Raw genomic sequence first — 17,482 nt, 5'->3', positions numbered from 1 at the left:
AGCAATACTATAATAGTACAGGATTTCAATTCCCCACTAACAGCACTAGATAGATCCTCAAGAAAGAAAATTAACAAAGAAACAGCCGACTTATTGGACACACTAGATCAACTGGATTTAATAGATATCTTCAGAACCTTTCACCCTAAAGCAGCAGAATATACATTCTTTTCAAGTGCTCGTGATACATTCTTTAGGATAGACCACATGTTAGGGCACAAAAGCGGTCTCAACAAATTTAAGAAGATTGAAATCATATCAAGCATCTTCTCTGATCACAATGGCATGAAACTAGAAATCAACCACAACAGAAAAACTGAAAAATACCCAAACACTTGAAAACTAAATAGCATGTTATTAAATAACAAATGGGTTAACAATGAGATCAAAGAAGAAATTTTTAAAATCCTAGAAATGAATGATAATGAGCATATGGGACACAGCAAAAGCGTTCCTGAGAGGGAAGTTCATAGCAGTACAGCCATTACTTAAGAAGCTAGAAAAAGCTCAAATGAACAACTTAACCCTGCATCTAAAAGAACTAGAAAAAGAACAGTAAGTAAAGCCCAGAGCTAGTAGAAGGAAGAAAATAATAAAAATCAGAACGGATATAAATGACATAGAGGCTAAAAAAACAATACAGAGTATCAATGAAACCAAGAGCTGGTTCTCTGAAAAGGTAAACAAGATCGATGAACCTTTAACCAGACTCACCAAGAAAAAAAGAGAGGACTCAAATAAATAAAATTAGAAATGAGAGTGAAGAAATAACAACTGACACAACAGAAATGCAAAATATTGTAAGAAAATACTATGAAAAACTGTATTCCAAAAAATTAGACAACTTAGGTGAAATGGACAAATTGCTTGAAACATAATCTTTCAAAAATCAATCTGGAAGAATCAAAAAACCTAAACAGACCGATTAAAACAAATGAGATCAAAACAGTTAACAAAAAACTCCCAACAAACAAAAGCCCTGGGCCTGGTGGCTTCACTGGTGAATTCTACCAAATAGTCAAAGAAGAACTAACTCTTATCCTTCTCAAGATATTTCAAAAAATTCAAGAGGAAGGAAGACTTCCAAGCTCCTTTTATGAGGTGAGCATAATTCTGATTCCAAAACCAGGCAAAGACAACACAAAGAAAGAACATTATAGGCCAATATTCCTGATGAATATAGACGTTAAAATCCTAACAAAATATTAGCAAACCAGATTCAGCAATATATGAAAAATAATCATACATTATGATCAAGTGGGATTTATTCTGGGTAGGCAAGGCTGGTACAATATTTGCAAATCAATCAATGTGATTCATCATATAAACAAAAGAAGGAGAAAAACCACATGATAATTTCAATAGATACAGAAAAAGCATTTGATAAAATCCAGCATCCATTTATGATCAAAACTCTCAGCAAAGTTGGGAATACAAGGAACATACCTCAAAGGCCATCTATGACAAACCCACAGCCTACATCATACTCAATGGGCAAAAATTAAAAGCAATCCCCTTAAGATCAGGAACAAGGAAGGGATGCCCCCTTTCTCCACTCCTATTCAACATAGTCCTGGAAGTCCTAGCCACAGCAATCAGACAAGAAAAAGAAATAAAAGGCATCCAAATTGGAAAATAAAAAGTTATAAAAAAACCCTAAAGTCTCAGTCAAAAATTACTGGACCTGATAAATGTATTCAGCAAGGTGGCAGGATATAAAATTAATACTCAGAAATGAGAGGCATTTTTATACACTAACAATGAACAGTCAGAAAGAGAAATTAAGGAAACAATCCCCTTCGCTATTGCAACAACAACAACAAAAAAGTAAAGTACCTAGGAATAAATTTAATGAAGGAGATTAAAGATTTGTACTTGGAAAATTATAAAACATTGATAAAAGAAATCAAGGAAGATACAAACAAGTGGAAGCATATATTGCGTTCATGGATAGGAAGAATAAACATCATTAAAATGTCTATATTACCCAAAGCAATTTATAAATTCAATGCAATACCAATGACATACTTCAAAGATATAGAATACATATTTCAAAATTTTATATGAAATCAAAAAAGAACATGAATAGCCTCAGCAATCTTGAAAAAAAAGAATAAAGTGGGAGGTATCACACTTCCTGATATCAAGTTATACTACAAGGTCATTTTACTCAAACAGCTTGGTACTGGCATAAGAACAGGCATATAGATCAATGGAACAGAATAGAGAACCCAGAAATAAACCCACAGCTCTATGGACAACTGATATTTGACAAAGGAGGTAAGAGCACACACTGGAGTAAAAACAGTCTCTTTAACAAATGGTGTTGGGAAAATTGGACAGCTACCTGCAAAAAAATAAAACTAGACCACCAACTTACACTATTCACAAAAATAAACTCTAAATGGATAAAAGACTTAAATGTAAGTCGTAAAACCATAAACATCTTAGAAGAAAACATAGGCAGTAAGCTCTCTGACATTTCTCCCAGCAATATATTTGCTGATTTATCTCCACGGGCAAGTGAAAAAAAGACAGGATAAACAAATGAGACTATATCAAACTAAAAAGCTTTTGCACAACTAAAGACAATATAAACAGAATAAAAAGACAAACTACATAATGGGAGAACATTCAACAATATGTCTGATAAGAGATTAATAACCAAAATTTATAAAGAACTTGTAAAACTCAACACCAGGAAGATAAACAATCCAATCAAAAAATGGGCAAAAGAAATGAATAGACACTTCTCCAAAGAGGACATACAGATGACCAATAAACAGATGAAAAAAATGCTCAACATCACTAATCATTAGAGAAATGCAAATTAAAACCACAATGAGATATCACCTCACATCAGTCAGAATGGCGCACATTAACAAAACAACACAGAATAAGTGCTGGCGAGGATGTGGAGAAAAGGGAACCCTCCTGCACTGCTGGTGGGAATGCAGACTGGTGCAGCCACTGTGGAAAACAGTATGGAGATTCCTCAAAAAATTAAAAATTGAACTGCCCTTTGACCCAGCCATCCCACTTTTAGGAATATATCCCAAGAACACCATATCACTGATACAAAAGGAGAAATGCACCCCCATGTTTATGGCAGCATTGTTCACAATAGCCAAGATATGGAAACAGCCCAAGTGTTCATCAGTGGATGAGTGGATTAAAAAGCAGTGGTACATATATACAATGGAATACTATGGGGCCATGAAAAAGAAGGAAATCTTACCTTTTGCGACAATATGATGGACCTGGAAACTACTATGTTAAGAGAAATAAGTCATGTAGAAAAAGAAAAATATCATATAACCTCACTCATTTGAGGAATCCAATGAACAATGTGAACTGAGGAACGGAATAGAGACAGAGGAAGGATCAAAGGGACCAGCAGAGGAAAAGAGGACAGAGGGAAGGGGGATGAGATGATGGGATAAACCTGAAGGGAAGGTGGGAGGGCGATGTGGGGAGGGGGGCAAGGGAGATGTTGAGGGGAATACGAGGGTGGGGGGGATGCATTTGGGGCAGCACTAGAATCTATGTAAACACAATAAATTAAAATCAATAAAACAAAAAAGAAAGGTGGGAGGGAAGAGAGAGAGAGAGAGAGAGAGAGAGAGAGAGAAAGAAGAAGGAGGAGAAGGAGGAAGAGGAGGAGGAGGAGGAAGAGGAGAAGGAGAAGAAGAGGAAGAGGAAGGAGAAGAGGAAGAAGAAGGAGGAGGAGAAGGAGAGCAGGAAGCATCAACTCCCATAGGTGTCTTGACCAGGCAAACCCAGGGATTGCACCGCCGACCTCAGCGTTCCAGATCCACGCTTTATCCGCTGCGCCACCGCAAGTCAGGCCACCCTGCTGTGCTTTTCTTCATACCCAGTTCACAAACACACTTTACAATGTACTTTATTGTTTATTGTCTGTCCCTCCCTGAGACCGTAAGCACTATGAGGACAGGGACAGGGGTGTGATGTCCACAGCTGCATTCCCACTGCCCTGAAAGTGCCTGGTTGTTGATTTTACAACATCTGCTGAGTGATGAGTGAGGGAATGCACACTCAGTCACACACACTGCTGCGCACCAACACACAGGGACCGCTCACACTGATTGACTCACACCGGCACACGCACATGGACACACGCACACAATGACACACACAATAGCACACACTGACATTCTCGCACACACAAGCTTAAGCCTCATTTTCTTTCTCTTTTTTTCTTTTGTTTTTTAGAGACAGACAGACAGGAAAGGAGAGAGATGAGAGGCCTCAACTTGTAGTGGCAGCACTTTAGTTGTTCACTGATTACTTCTCACATGTGCCTTGACCGGGGAGGGGGCTCAAGTCGAGCCAGTGACCCCTTGCTCAAGCCAGCAACCTTAGGCTCAAACCAGAGATCTTGGGGTCATGTTGCTGATCTTGGAATCAAGCTGACAAGCATAAGCTCTAGCTAGTGACCACGGGATTTTAAATTGGGAACCTCAGGGTCCTGGGTTGATGCTCTGTCCCCTGTGCCACCACCACTGCTCAGCCTAGACAGTAATTTTCACTCAACATTATGTTGTAAATGTTTCCCAAGTCATTACACATTATTATTTTAAAATATTTCTTCAAATTGTGAAAATTTTCAAAAGTACCTGAAGTTTGAGAGAATAACACATGGTCACCCTAAATTTAACCATTTTAACATTTTACCACATTTTCTCTGTCATAGACTTCCATAATTTTTGCTAAATATTTGAAAATCACCTGCCAACATCATGACACTCACCCCTAAATATTTCAGTGTTCATCTCATTAAAATACCCTTTTTCTTCAAACAACATTATCACACTGAAGAAAATAGCTGTAATTCCCTAACAGTATAAGTGTCAAAGTCACACAAGGTCCTCTGTGTCATCCCCCCAGAGCCTCTCACGTGGAGAAGAGGAGCGCTCAGGGCCTTGTGCCGACTCTCAGTGTCCACCCCTCCTGGTCACCCCTCTCTCTGTCCCCTTGATGGTAACACCACGGAAAACTGAGAAGTAGGAACATTTCTTTCACTTCCTTTTCTTTAGTTTTTTTAAACTCGGATTTTGAAATGAAATCATCTCTTATTTGGGAACAACATCTCAATGTCTACATAACCGTCCACAGTGTGGACATGCACATGGGGCTCTGGGGCTCATAGCACAGCCCCCTGGGGGGTCTCTCCCTGGTGTCCTCACACAGCCCCTGGGCCAGGACTCAGGGACACAGGGTGACAAAGAGCTCTCCGCGCAGGAGGAGGGGTCAGGACACAGTTCCGGGTCCCCAGGCCTGGCTCTCAGTGTCTCATCCCGAGGGCGGAGTCTGGGAGGGGAAGGCAGAGTCGGGAGTCCGGGTTTCTGGATACTCGTGAAGTCACCCCAAGATCCCATTGGGTGTCCGGTTTCAAGGAAAGCCAGTCAGCGTTCCCGCCGTCCGAATTATAAATCCTCCGCGCACCCGCCTGACAGATTGTTTCCAGACCTTGAGGATGTGGTTATGGAGTCCCCACCCCTCCTCCTGCTGTTCTCGGGGGCCCTAGCCCTGACCCCGACCTGGGCGGGTGAGTGCGGGTCCGGAGGGAACGGCCACTGCGTGAAGGAGCGAGGGGACCCGGGTGCGTGTCCCTCCCCTTTTCCATCTCCGAGACCTCGCCCTCCGGTCCCGCAGACCGCGAACCCGGAACCGCGCGGGGAACGATCCTGGTTCTGATCCCCTCCCCGTCCGCAGGTCCCCACTCCCTGAGATATTTCTACACCGCCGTGTCCCGGCCCGGCCGCGGACAGTACCAGTACATCGAAGTCGGCTATGTGGACGACACGGAGTTCGTTCGGTTCGACAGCGACGCCGGGAGCCCGAGGGCGGAGCCGCGGACGCCGTGGGTGGAGCAGGAGCGCCCGCAGTATTGGGAAAGACAGACGCAGAACGCCAAGGACAACGTGCACACTTCCCGAGTGAACCTGAACACCCTGCGCGGCTACTACAACCAGAGCGAGGACGGTGAGCCACGCGGGCGGGTCCCGGTCACGACCCCATCCCCACGGACGGGCCGGGGTCGCCCGAGTGTCCGGGTCCGAGCTCCACCCGAGACCGCGGGACCCCACCCACCCCATCCGGGAGTATCCTCGGGCCTTGGTGTAATTCTCAGTTTAGGTCTGTGCTGGCGAACCTATGACACGCGTGCCAGCACTGACATGCGTAGCCATTTTCGATGACATGCGCCCAGAGAAGTATGGGGCCACGTGCCGAGAAGGAGTTTCATCCTCGGCTCCTGCACGGCCAGGTGCAGTAACTGAGGACGAAACATTTGCTGTAGTGTAGACACTCTGTGCCGGAGGTCTGGAGGCCAAAACAACTCTGCACGAAGGGTCTAGTTCTGGGACTGCCCTTTAGGCCGTTTTTCTCCAAGTGACACACCACCCGAGTTATGCTCGGTTTTGGCGAATTTTGACACACCAAACTCAAAAGATTGCCCATCACTGGTTTAGGTTTAATCCCAGCGATTGCGGTGGAGACCGCGCTGACCGCAGGGCATGAAGTGAGTGGGGCTGACCGCGGGGCGGGGTCAGGGTCTCACACCCTCCAGGGGATGTACGGCTGCGAAATGGACCGGGACGGGCGCCTCCTCCGCGGGTACAGTCAGTTCGCCTACGACGGAACCGACTACCTCGCCCTGAACGAGGACCTGCGCTCCTGGACCGCGGCCGACGCGGCGGCTCAGATCACCCGGCGCAAGTTTGAGGAGGCCGGTGTGGCGGAGCACTGGAGGAGCTACCTGGAGGGCACGTGCGTGAAGGGGCTCCGCCTTTACCTGGAAAAGGGGAAGGAGACGCTGCAGCGCGCAGGTACCAGGGCCGCGGGGCTCCCTCCTCTCCCCTCGGGCTGCGGCTCCTACACGGAGACAGGAAATGGACCGGGGTCAGAACACCCTCCTTTGGGTCGGGACATTGAGTCCCATTACTCCCTGCCTTCTCTCAGGGACAATTAGGTGCAGTCTCTCCAGGACGGAGGGGAGACCAACCCTGAATTAACCCATCAGCGGTTCCCCTTGACCCTGGCAGTGGCTCTGGGACCCATGGCGACTTTCTCCCTCAGGCCTTGTTCTCTGTCCCCCACCCAGTGTGTCTGAGATCGGAATCTCGCTTTTCTGAGTCATTTGGCCTCCAGGGTCAGACCAGAATTTCCTTTTCTCCTCTCAGGGACCTGTCTCCTACCTAGGGCTGTGTCCCTCTGATTCTAGCACTTTCTAAAAACTAAGAGAATCAGATTGGCTCAGTGGTAGAGCATCAGCCTGACATGTGAATGTCCCTGTCAAAATCTGGGTCAGGTCACATAGGAGAAGCAAACATCTGTTTCTCCACCCATCCCTTTCCCCTTCTCTCTCTCTCTCTCTCTCTCTCTCTCTCTCTCTCTCTCTTTCTCTTCCCCTTCTTCAGCCATGGATCAGTTGGTTCCAGGGAGTTGGTCTTGGGCAGTGAGGATAGCTTGTGTCCTCTGCCTCAGGCACTAAAAATGGCTTGGTTGCCAAGCAACATCCAAATATGAGCAGTGAATCTTCCTGTAGGGCTCTTGCCCTGGCCTTGGAGGGGTACATATGGGAGTTTGTTTCTCTGTCTCCTGTCCTCTCACTTAAAAAAAAAACAAAAAAACCCCACAAAAAAAACCCTTCGAAATCATCTTAGGTGCCTCTGTCCAGGTGGGTGTCTGAGTTTTGTGCTCCCTCCTCCACCCCAGCTGTCCTGTCCACTCTCAGGATGGTCACATGAGTGCTGCTGGAGTGACCCATGAGGGATGAAAAGATCCTGAATTTTCTCACCCTTCTCCTCAGACCCCCCAAAGGCACACGTGACCCACCACCCCATCTCTGACCATGAGGTCACCCTGAGGTGCTGGGCCCTGGGCTTCTACCCTGCGGAGATCACCCTGACCTGGCAGCGTGACGGGCAGGACCTGACCCAGGATATGGAGCTTGTGGAGACCAGGCCTGCGGGGGACGGGACCTTCCAGAAGTGGGCAGCTGTGGTGGTGCCCCCTGGAGAGGAGCAGAGCTACATGTGCCATGTGCAGCATGAGGGGTTGCCCGAGCCTCTGACCCTGAGATGGGGTGAGGAGGAGACCTGGGCACAGAGCCTCTTCTCAGGGAGCAGGGGCCTCTGGAGGACTTCAGCAGGGTCGGGGCTGCGGCCTGGGGGTCAGGACCCTCACCTTCCCTTCCCTTCCCAGAGCCTCCTCAGGCCACCATCCCCACTGTGATCACCGTTGCTGTCCTGGTCCTCCTTGGAGCTGTGGTCACTGGAGCTGTGGTGGGGGCTGTGATGTGGAGGAGGAGGCGCTCAGGTAGGGAAGGGTGGGGTCTGAGTTTCTCGTTCCACAGGGGGTTTCAAACCCAGGAAGAAGTGTATTTGCCTCATTAATGAAAAGTACCATCTCCACACACGTGTGCTTGCCCAGTCTGGGACTGTTTGCTAACACTGACTCTTTAGTGAGGCACGTGTGAACATGAGGGACAGATTTATCACCTTGATGAGTCAGTGATGGGAACCTGGACCCCAACAGTCACAGGTCAGAGGGGAGGGTCCTGCTGAGGACAGACCTTCAGAAGGATGGTTGTCCCAGACCCCACACATGTTATTCCCTCAGGTTTCCTGATCCTGTCCTGGGTCTGTACTCAGTTCTGGAAACTTCTCTGGGGTCCAGGACTAGGGGTTCCTTTAGGACTTCATGGTCCTGCCTCCTCCCTGGTCTCTCATGGGATGTTTTCTTCCTGCAGGTGGGAGAGGAGGGAGCTACGCTCAGGCTGCCAGTGAGTATGGAGGGGGTGACCCCTGAGACCCTGTGACAGTGCAGATGGGAGCCATGGGGGACCCCACTCCCCATAGTTCCTCCTTTAGTCTCCTGTCCTGGGGGCTCTGACCACGTCCTGTTGTGTTCTACCCCAGGCAGTGACAGTGCCCAGGTCTTTGATGTGTCTCTCACGGCTTCTAAAGGTGAGACCCTGATGTGGGGAGGGGTTGGGACAGAAGGGACAGGACTGTGTGATGGGGATTTTCTGCGACATTTTGAGCATGAGGTGGACTATTGAGAATGTCACCAGTTACAGCCACTGACCTGAGTTTGTTTGTGATTATTTCCTTCTACAGCGTGAGACAGCTGCCTTGTTGGGGACTGAGTGACGGAAGATTTGTTCACGTTCCTTTGTGACTCATGAGCCTCTGATTTCTTTCTGCAAAGGGCATCTGAACATGTCTGCATTCCTATCAGCATAGTGTGAGGAGGTGGGAGGCTGGCCCACCCCTGCCCGCCACGCCCCCTCCCCACACTTCCCTGTCCAGCAGAGGGGGCTGGGCCTCCCCATCTCTGTCTGTACTTCGTGGAGCACTGAGCTGTAGCCTCTTACTCCCTTCTTGAAATAAGACCCTGGGTATGAATTTGTATTTTCAGTTTGTGTCATGGAGAGTTGACGGGTTAATTAAATAAGAAGATTCTAAAGTTTGAGAGGAAATAAATGGAAGCACCAAGAACTTTCCAGAACCCGTGTGTCTGCTGTGCTGAGTCTGTTGCAGGGACAGGAGAGGCTGTGAGGACCGAGTGTGGTCAGGCCTGTGCCCAGTCGGTGCTCAGTGCATCGTGGGCTTTGATGTGGTCACTCCTCGACTGGGTTACCTCTCTGCATTTTGGTCCTTGTCACTTCAGTACAACCTTGTCCCACCAGGCCCGGAGATCACCAGGACTCAAATGTCACTCAAGGCTTTTAAACTGTCCTAATAAAGAACATGTCCAGGACTGTGAACACCGATGGCCTCATATGATTGGTCAGCTGTGGTTCTGGCCTGGGTCCGCCTATTAGGCACTGTATTCTGTGTCTTTATTTGTTGTTTCTTTGTTTCTATGGAGAAATATGACTATATCTGGGGGTTTTTAAGTGAGAGGTGGAGAGACAGACAGATTCCTGCATGTGCCCCAACCAGAATTCACTCAGCAACCCTATCTGGGGCCGATGCTTGCAACTGAGCTATGTTACCACCTGAGGTTGACAAGCTTGGACCAACTGAGCTATCCTCAGCACCCGAGGCCATGCTCAAACCAATCGAGCCACTGGCAACAAAAGGGGAAGAGGAAGAGAAGGGGGAGAGAAAGGGGGAAAGCAGATGGTCTCTTCTCCTGTGTGCCCTGAGCAGGGATCAAACTTAGGACATCCATATGCTGGGCTGACTCTCGAGCCCCTGGGCCACTAGCCAGGACCCTGTTTTTGTTCTTGTTAGAAGTCCTGATGTCATTCTCCTCTGGGTGTCCCTGTCTGACAGCAGCAGGAGGAGATTTGCCTGTCACTGTCCCACAGAGCCCAGGGGGTCCCTGCACACAGGGTCTGTGGTGTCGAGAGAAGAATTTATCGGACTCGTCCCGCTCTTGCCTCCTTCTAGGGCTTGATTGTTCCTTTCGTCTTTTCCTAAACTCTCAAAGGAACCAGGTTCTGGAATCAGCAGAGAGGAGGGATTCCTCACCGTAGAGAAGTCCCTGCTGGAATTCTCTCTGCCCACCCGCCCTCCCCTGCCCTGCGCTCCAGGGCTGGCTCAGTGCAGACTCCAGGACGTGCAGAGCGGGGTCCACTGTAGATTTAGGGGGAGCAGCCCGGGAAAGTGCAGGTGCACTGCGGTCAGTGTGAGGGCACCTTGTGCTGCAGCCGCCACAGGACAGCTGTGGTCTGAGGCCCCATCAATAGAGACGCGTCTCTAGCGCAGGGAGCTGCCCCCCACGGACCACTCAGGAACCACGACTGGGTGTGTGCAGATGTGTGGCACTGTTGTTCACGTGGGGACATCACTGAAGTCAGATCAGGAACACTGCTGGCCTTGGGAGCCTGTGTCGTATGGGGAGAGACAGGTGTGTATGAGCGCAGTAAACAGGGAGGTGTCTGTGTCAGAAGGGGGAGGTGTCCTGGGAAAACGCAGTGGGGAAGGTGATCCTGAGTGTGGGCTGTGGGGACAGGAAGACGGCTGGCATTTTTTTTCTTTTTTTTTCTTTTTTTTTTAAGCAAGAGGGAGAGAGATGAGAAGCATCAACCAGTAGTTGTGGCTCTTTAGTTGTTTATATATTTCTGTCTCATATGTGCCTTGATCAAGGGGGCTCCAGCCGAGCCAGGGACCCCTTGCTCAAGCCAGCGACCTTGGGGTTTCAAACGAGGGACCTCAGTGTCCCAGGTCAACTATCTACTGCACCACCTCCGGTCAGGCTGAAGCTGGCTGTTTGGTTTGGGGGTCAGTGTGGGCCTCACTGGGAAAGTGACTGTTGGGCAAACAAGTGATAGGCTTGCTGGCCTTGTCCTGTGCCTGATTGGTGCTGCCCTCAGGGCGGCAGAATGGGGACTGCCAACTGCCTGCCGCCATTGGGAGGGGCCATTTGTTGGTGTTTGCCGGAGAAGCGGTTTCTCCCCCACCTGTTTGGTTGTGAGTCCTGAGAGAGAAGCACTTTGCCCTGACTGCTTGCTCGTCTGCTGTTCTGAGACTGATAAACGTAACGGCCCACCATTCCACTCTACAGTTTCTCTACCGTCTGCCCGAATCCAATGTGACCTTGCCTGGCTTCGGCCACCAGCCTTACAGTGACAGTGAGGAAAGTTTAAAGGACATGAGGAATTATCCCAACTGTTTCTACTTCAGATATAAAGCAGTATGTACATGACATTGGGTCTAATAGTGTTTGGGGAAAACCACAGACCAGGTTGAGGCCACAGAGCCAGGAGCAGACCCACAGTCCAGCCGAGGTCGGGTCCCACACAGGAACCACTGTCCTGCTGCTGGACACATGTCACTGCTCACACCCCTGACTCCCTGATGCTGGACCCTGGTCCTGCGGCCAGGACTGCTGTCTCTGCTCTCCTGGCAGCTGGACACTGTCCCTGCCACTCCTTCACCCTTGTCCACTGCAGTCAGCACAGTCCAGCCTCTCTGTGTCACCTTGTCCTGAAGCAGAGTCCGGCATGTGGTCACCTGACTGGTGGAGCCTCATGCCGTGTCCAGATGCACGGTGTTGGGAGATGTGTTTTTCTCTTTTACGGAGGGACGTGGTCTCTGTCTCCCACCAGACTTTACGTGTGGAATTCTCACGTGGGAAGAGAGTTCAGGTGCTGGGCTGAGGGATGGAGAAGTGACCAATTTCATCTCTTGGACAAAGGTGGAGGAGGGCAGGTGGGTGAGGGTGTGGGGACCCCCTGTGCTCAGTGGGGTGTCTGCTTCGCTCCTCTCTTGCATTTCGTCCGCCTCCTCCTGTCACGTGTGCTGTTCCTTCCGGGCTGTGCTGCTCTGGGTCCTGGGCCCCACACCCTTCTCCACAGCAGTGAACACGGAGCTCTGAGAACCCGTCTCCACATGCCCTCAGTTCTCCTCTGTTGTGTGTTTTGTTATTAATAATTATTTATTATTGGCGGGCACGTGAGTGGAGATGGCGTTGTGAACTGCGGTGTGGGAGGATTTAGCGGTCCTGAGGAGAGGGTCTCGGGGAGGCCGAGCCGCTCATGGGAGAGATATGGCCTGAATAGATCAAGGGTTAGAGATTGTCCAGCGACCCCACGCTGAGCGCTGGAAAGGGATCGCTGGTGTGAACTGTTGAGTGTGAGCTGAGGCAAAACCTAGAGAGCTGTATTTTCCGGTCTTCAGTCCCATTAGGATTCTTACTTTGTGGACCATGTCCCTAGGGGTGCGGATGGCGTTGGGGCGCGCCGAGGAGCTGTGGGAGGCCGTGGTGGGGGCTGCTGACCGCTTCCGGGCCCGGACTGGCACTGAGCTGGTTCTGTTCGCCGCTGCGCCAACCCCGCCGCCCCACCCAGGGCCCTGCGCCTATGCAGCCCACGGCCGTGGGGCCCCTGTCCGAGGTGACGGACAGACTGGGGCCATCAGATGTGACAGGAGCCGCTGAAGGAGCAGCACCCCGTCGCCGACACTGAAAACAAGGAGGACGGAGCTGAAGTGAAGGCAGAGGGACAGAGCAGGGACTCGGATGCGGGCAGGCTGCTCAGAGTGGGGACCCGGCCAAGTGCAGTTTCCTGTCCGAGAGCGAATGAAGGTGCTGATGGGTGGGCGGGGAGGGAGGGGCTTGTTCCTCGGGGTCACAGTGAGGAGGCTCAGGCTGAAGATGGTGACAACCAGCCTCTGCGGAAGCCAGACAGTCGTGACAGCACGTCTCAGCTGGGGGTCACGTGTGCAGACCGTGAGTCCAGCACGTGGCTGCAGGGGAGGCCCAGGTGGCCGTGGGCGTGGTGACCTCCCAGCCCTGGGGAGGGACTGCCCGGTGAAGAGTCTCTGCTCCTGCTGTGGCCGAGTGACAGGCACCCCGGCTCAGGCTTCCCCGGGTGACAGCAGACACCCGGTCCCTCGTGGACACCGCCCCTCAGGTGCTGCCTGTCTGAGGATCCCACCGGCTACGACAGTTAAAGGAAGAAGGAAAAGACTGCCGTTCACAATGGTCTACAGACTGAGTTTTGTTTCTTTGGAAAGTGACCTCTCCCGACACAGCGTCCAGTATTAGACTGTACTGTTACAGGAATGTTTTCGTAGCTCTCAGAGATTACACATTCACATATTTTGTGTTGCTGCTGTGACTGCATTTCCAAACATGAAATGTCTGCGTGAACAGTGTGTGCCAGGTTAGAGCTCTCTCTTCCTTCGTTCATTTAATTTAGGTTATCCAATTTGTTGGCTTACAGCTGTTTACAACACTCATAATCCTTTTTATTTCTTAAAATTGGTTGCATTGTCCTCATTTTCATTTTTGATTTTTATACATTGAGTATTTCCTTTTTTCTGAGCTAATCTAATAGAAGATTTTCCATTTTCTTGGTCATTTTAAAGGACCAACTTTTTGTTTAGTTGATTTTTTTTTCTGTTTTATTTACCTCTGTTCTGATATTTATTACTTCTTTGCTCCTGCTACCATTCCACTATGTAGCTCTTTTTCTAGTTTCTTTCTTTTTTTTTTTTTTTTTTTTGAGAGAGAGAAAGGGATAGATAGGGACAGACAGACAGGGATTAAGAGAGGTGAGAAGCATCAATCATCAGTTTTTCGCTTGGACACCTTAGTTGTTCATTGATTGCTTTCTCATATGTGCCTTGATCGCGGGCCTTCAGCAGACTAAGTAACCCCTTGCTCAAACCAGTGACCTTGGGTCCAAGTTGGTGAGCTTTGCTCAAACCAGATGAGCCTGCATTCAAGCTGGCGACCTCGGGGTCTCGAACCTGGGTCCTCCGCATCCCAGTCCGATGCTCTATCCTCTGTGACACCACCTGGTCAGGCTCTCTCCATGCTATTTAAAAGTGGCATTTCTTCCCTTACTTTGCAGTGATTAGTTCAAAATTTTAAAACTAAAATGTTCTCTATGTCTTCCATCACTTTCTAACACACTAAGAAGGCTTTCCCCCCAAAGATGGCCTCCACAACATTGCCCACCCCACCTGCTCTTCTGTCATGTGACCTCACCATCCCGTCTAGAGGTGGGGCTAATTCTGTCGCCTTGGGTTAATGACGAGCTCCGATGACAAGAACACGAGGAAGGTGACATTGCTTGAGTTCTGAGGTTCTGACATAAGAGACCCTGTGGTTTCTGACTTGTGCACTTGGAACCCGCCCTTCCGGAACCAGGTGCCCGGCTGGGAGCAGCCACGCCCAGCAGAGAACCACGGGGAGGTGCCCGAGGCCACCGGGTGAACAGCCCCAGGGAGCCCCCAGCTGACAGCGACACCAGTGCAGCCCCGACAGGGAGCCTCTGGAATGTTCTGGACCAGTCAGGCCTCCAGTGACTGCAGCCCAGCCCGTGTCACACGGAGCAGAAGAGCTGCCCGCTGAGCCCAGTCAGCCCACAGCACAGGAGAGAACACAGAGGTTGTTTACTGTGGGATTGTTTGTTACCCAGGGACAGATAACAGGAACACAGAGCATATAATTCACCACTATTAGTGTGTTCTCATTACTGTGTGTCCCCCTGTCAGCCTGTGAGCATCAGGAGAGCAGGGCTTTGTCTGTTTTCACTAAGTGATCCCCAGCCGGACGTGAAGCCTGGCACAGAGGCGCTCACTAAGTGTTGGTGGAATGAATAATGAATGAATAAATATTGTGACCAGATATCCTTAACACTGGGCCTGGGTCTGGGGAGAGGAGACCTGCTGGTGTGTGGTGCGTGTCCTGTATGATGTGTGCACACGTGTGCATGTGTCCGCATGTGTCCTGTGTGAGTCTAGTGTCTCCCTACTGCTCTTGGTCCCCTGAGCTAGCAGCCAGGACTCTGCACAGTGCCTGCTGCCCTCACACCCCAGCCATGTGGGCACCGCAGACAGGCTGGGTCTGACCACCAGCTGCCTGTGACGTGTCCTGGGCCGGGAAGGGGCTCTGGCTATCTTGCAGGTCATGTCCCTCAGCTGCAGGGCTGGAGGGTGTAGGCAGTTGTCCCCAGACTGGAAAGCATTTAATCTCTGGGTTAGACATCGGGGTAAAGATGAGACATGGAGCTGGGTGGCACACAGGGGACTGACGTGGTCTAGACTGAGGGTCCTGGCACTTAGGTCACCTGAGAGAAAGACACAGGATACCTGGGACCTGTGTTAAGACAGCTGCAAGGGGGCTGGGACACCCCAGATCCTGGAACCAGGATTGTCAGTTGTCTGTGTCCTGGCTTACTGTCAGTGTCCTCCTAGCCATGACCGTGTCCAGCTCACGGGGACAGTGTCAGCCCCGCGGGAGTGGACAGAAGTAGATGAGGAAGGGACAGGTGTGTGTCTGAGCTCATCTGGCCTGGCTTCAGACCACACATGAGGTTTCCCAGAGTGGGACCTTGGGAACCCCAGGAATCAGGACCAGGCTGGTCCCCGAGGTGGGGCACAGGCCCCTGTCCTTGGTTCTGTGGCCAGTACCCAGAGAACACTGTCCAAACACAGCCCCACACGTGTCCCCGTGGCCAACCCTCCCCATCACCGTCTTCCCTGGTGTCTCCTCCTGCTCTCCTCTCTGCCTTCACCTTCTGCCTTCACCTCCCAATGCCACTCTCCTGTCTCCATTTTCCTGGGAGCCTCCTGTCCTTCCTGGACCTGATGCCCCAGGGCTCCTCCCTCAGATCCCAGGGTTAGAGACTCGCTGAACTGATCCTAGGCTCAGGGACCTCCAGCACCAGCGGAGGCAGCAGACATAAGGGACAGGCACATGAGGCCCCATCCAGAGAAGTGACAGATCCTCTGCATTGCAGAACCCAGGATGTTTCTGAAGCTCTTTGTAGGCCTGGGAACCGGCTGTTACCGCCTAGAGGCCCCCTCTTGTCCGAGGCCAGTCCCAGCTTCTCAATGGGAGGAAACACTAAGAAGCTGATCGCGGTCCCGGGGGTTGCGCCCCCCTCCCCCGTGTGTATTGCTCTGTGAGTGGGCTGGGAGACCCGGGGAACAGGGGAGGCTCAGCTGAGCAAGAAGAAGGGAGCGGGTCTTCGTCCTCGGCGCTGTGGCCACGCGGGGGCGCTGCCGACCGGCTCCAGGACGCTGACCGCGCTGGGTTCAGCACGGCTCCCAGGCTCGAGCGCCGCGGATTGGAGGGGAGGGGCGCTCGGAGCCGCGCGTGGGCCGCGAGTTCCACCTCTCCTGCTCTCTCCTGTCCGCGAAAGCCACCCCCAGGATAACCGAGAAGTAGAGGCCGTTCCCACCGCTCCCTGTTTCTTCCGGGTTCTCGAGTTTGCACAAAGTATTTGCACGACTTATTGTCAGGAAGGAGACGGGGGAAGCAGGTGACAAGCTCATCCGTGGCAGAGTCCTGGGTGCCTCGGGCCCTCTCAGGGGAGGAGACTTTTTATATAAAACCTTTGAAATATGCTTCCATGTGCCGGAATGACTTTTTTTTTTTTCCGGGGACAGAGAGTCAGAGAGAGGGATAGATAGGGACAGACAGGAACGGAGAGAAGTGAGAAGCATCAATCATCAGTTTTTCGTTGCGACACCTTAGTTCATTGATTGCTTTCTCATATGTGCCTTGACCGTGGGGCTGCAGCAGACCGAGTAACCCCTTGTTCGAACCAGCAACCTTGGGTCCAAGCTGGTGAGCTTTTTGCTCAAGCCAGATGAGCCCGTGCTCAAGCTGGCGACCTCTGGGTCTGGAACCTGGGTCCTCCGCATCCCAGTTCGACGCTCTAGCCACTATACCACCACCTGGTCAGGCTGGAATGACCTTTTCAAATATCATTTACTCTAAAATCTTTCTCATTTGCGAGACCTCCAGTCCCGGACCAGGGGACACAGCGGTGGCCGAGTGAGGGGCCCAGACCCGGTCCCCGGTGTTCCTCCGGCTCAGGCGTCCAGGCTGCTCACACTCGGAGACCCCGCTCTGTCCCCTGGCTGAGGACCTGTCACCAGGCAGCACCTCCCTCCCTTGCTGACAGTCTCCCCATTGTCCTTGTGACCAGCCCTGCCTACACTGTCCCTGCCCCGGGGACATCTCCAGCCTCCCTCTCCCCCAG

The 17,482-nt window shown here is 51.0% G+C and overlaps 2 pseudogenes; both read left to right on the top strand.

Moving 5' to 3' along the window:
• LOC136387717 (patr class I histocompatibility antigen, CH28 alpha chain-like) overlaps positions 1–17,482 on the top strand; it is a 79,103-nt pseudogene that overhangs the window by 30,042 nt on the left and 31,579 nt on the right.
• Positions 5,472–17,482, top strand: part of LOC136387718 (patr class I histocompatibility antigen, A-2 alpha chain-like) — a 62,441-nt pseudogene continuing 50,430 nt past the window's right edge.

Source organism: Saccopteryx leptura, chromosome 1, assembly GCF_036850995.1.
Source record: "Saccopteryx leptura isolate mSacLep1 chromosome 1, mSacLep1_pri_phased_curated, whole genome shotgun sequence".
In the NCBI taxonomy this organism is placed as follows: Eukaryota; Metazoa; Chordata; class Mammalia; order Chiroptera; family Emballonuridae; genus Saccopteryx; species Saccopteryx leptura.
Note: the sequence above shows the minus strand (reverse complement) of the source record. Positions and strands in the feature narration are given on the sequence as shown.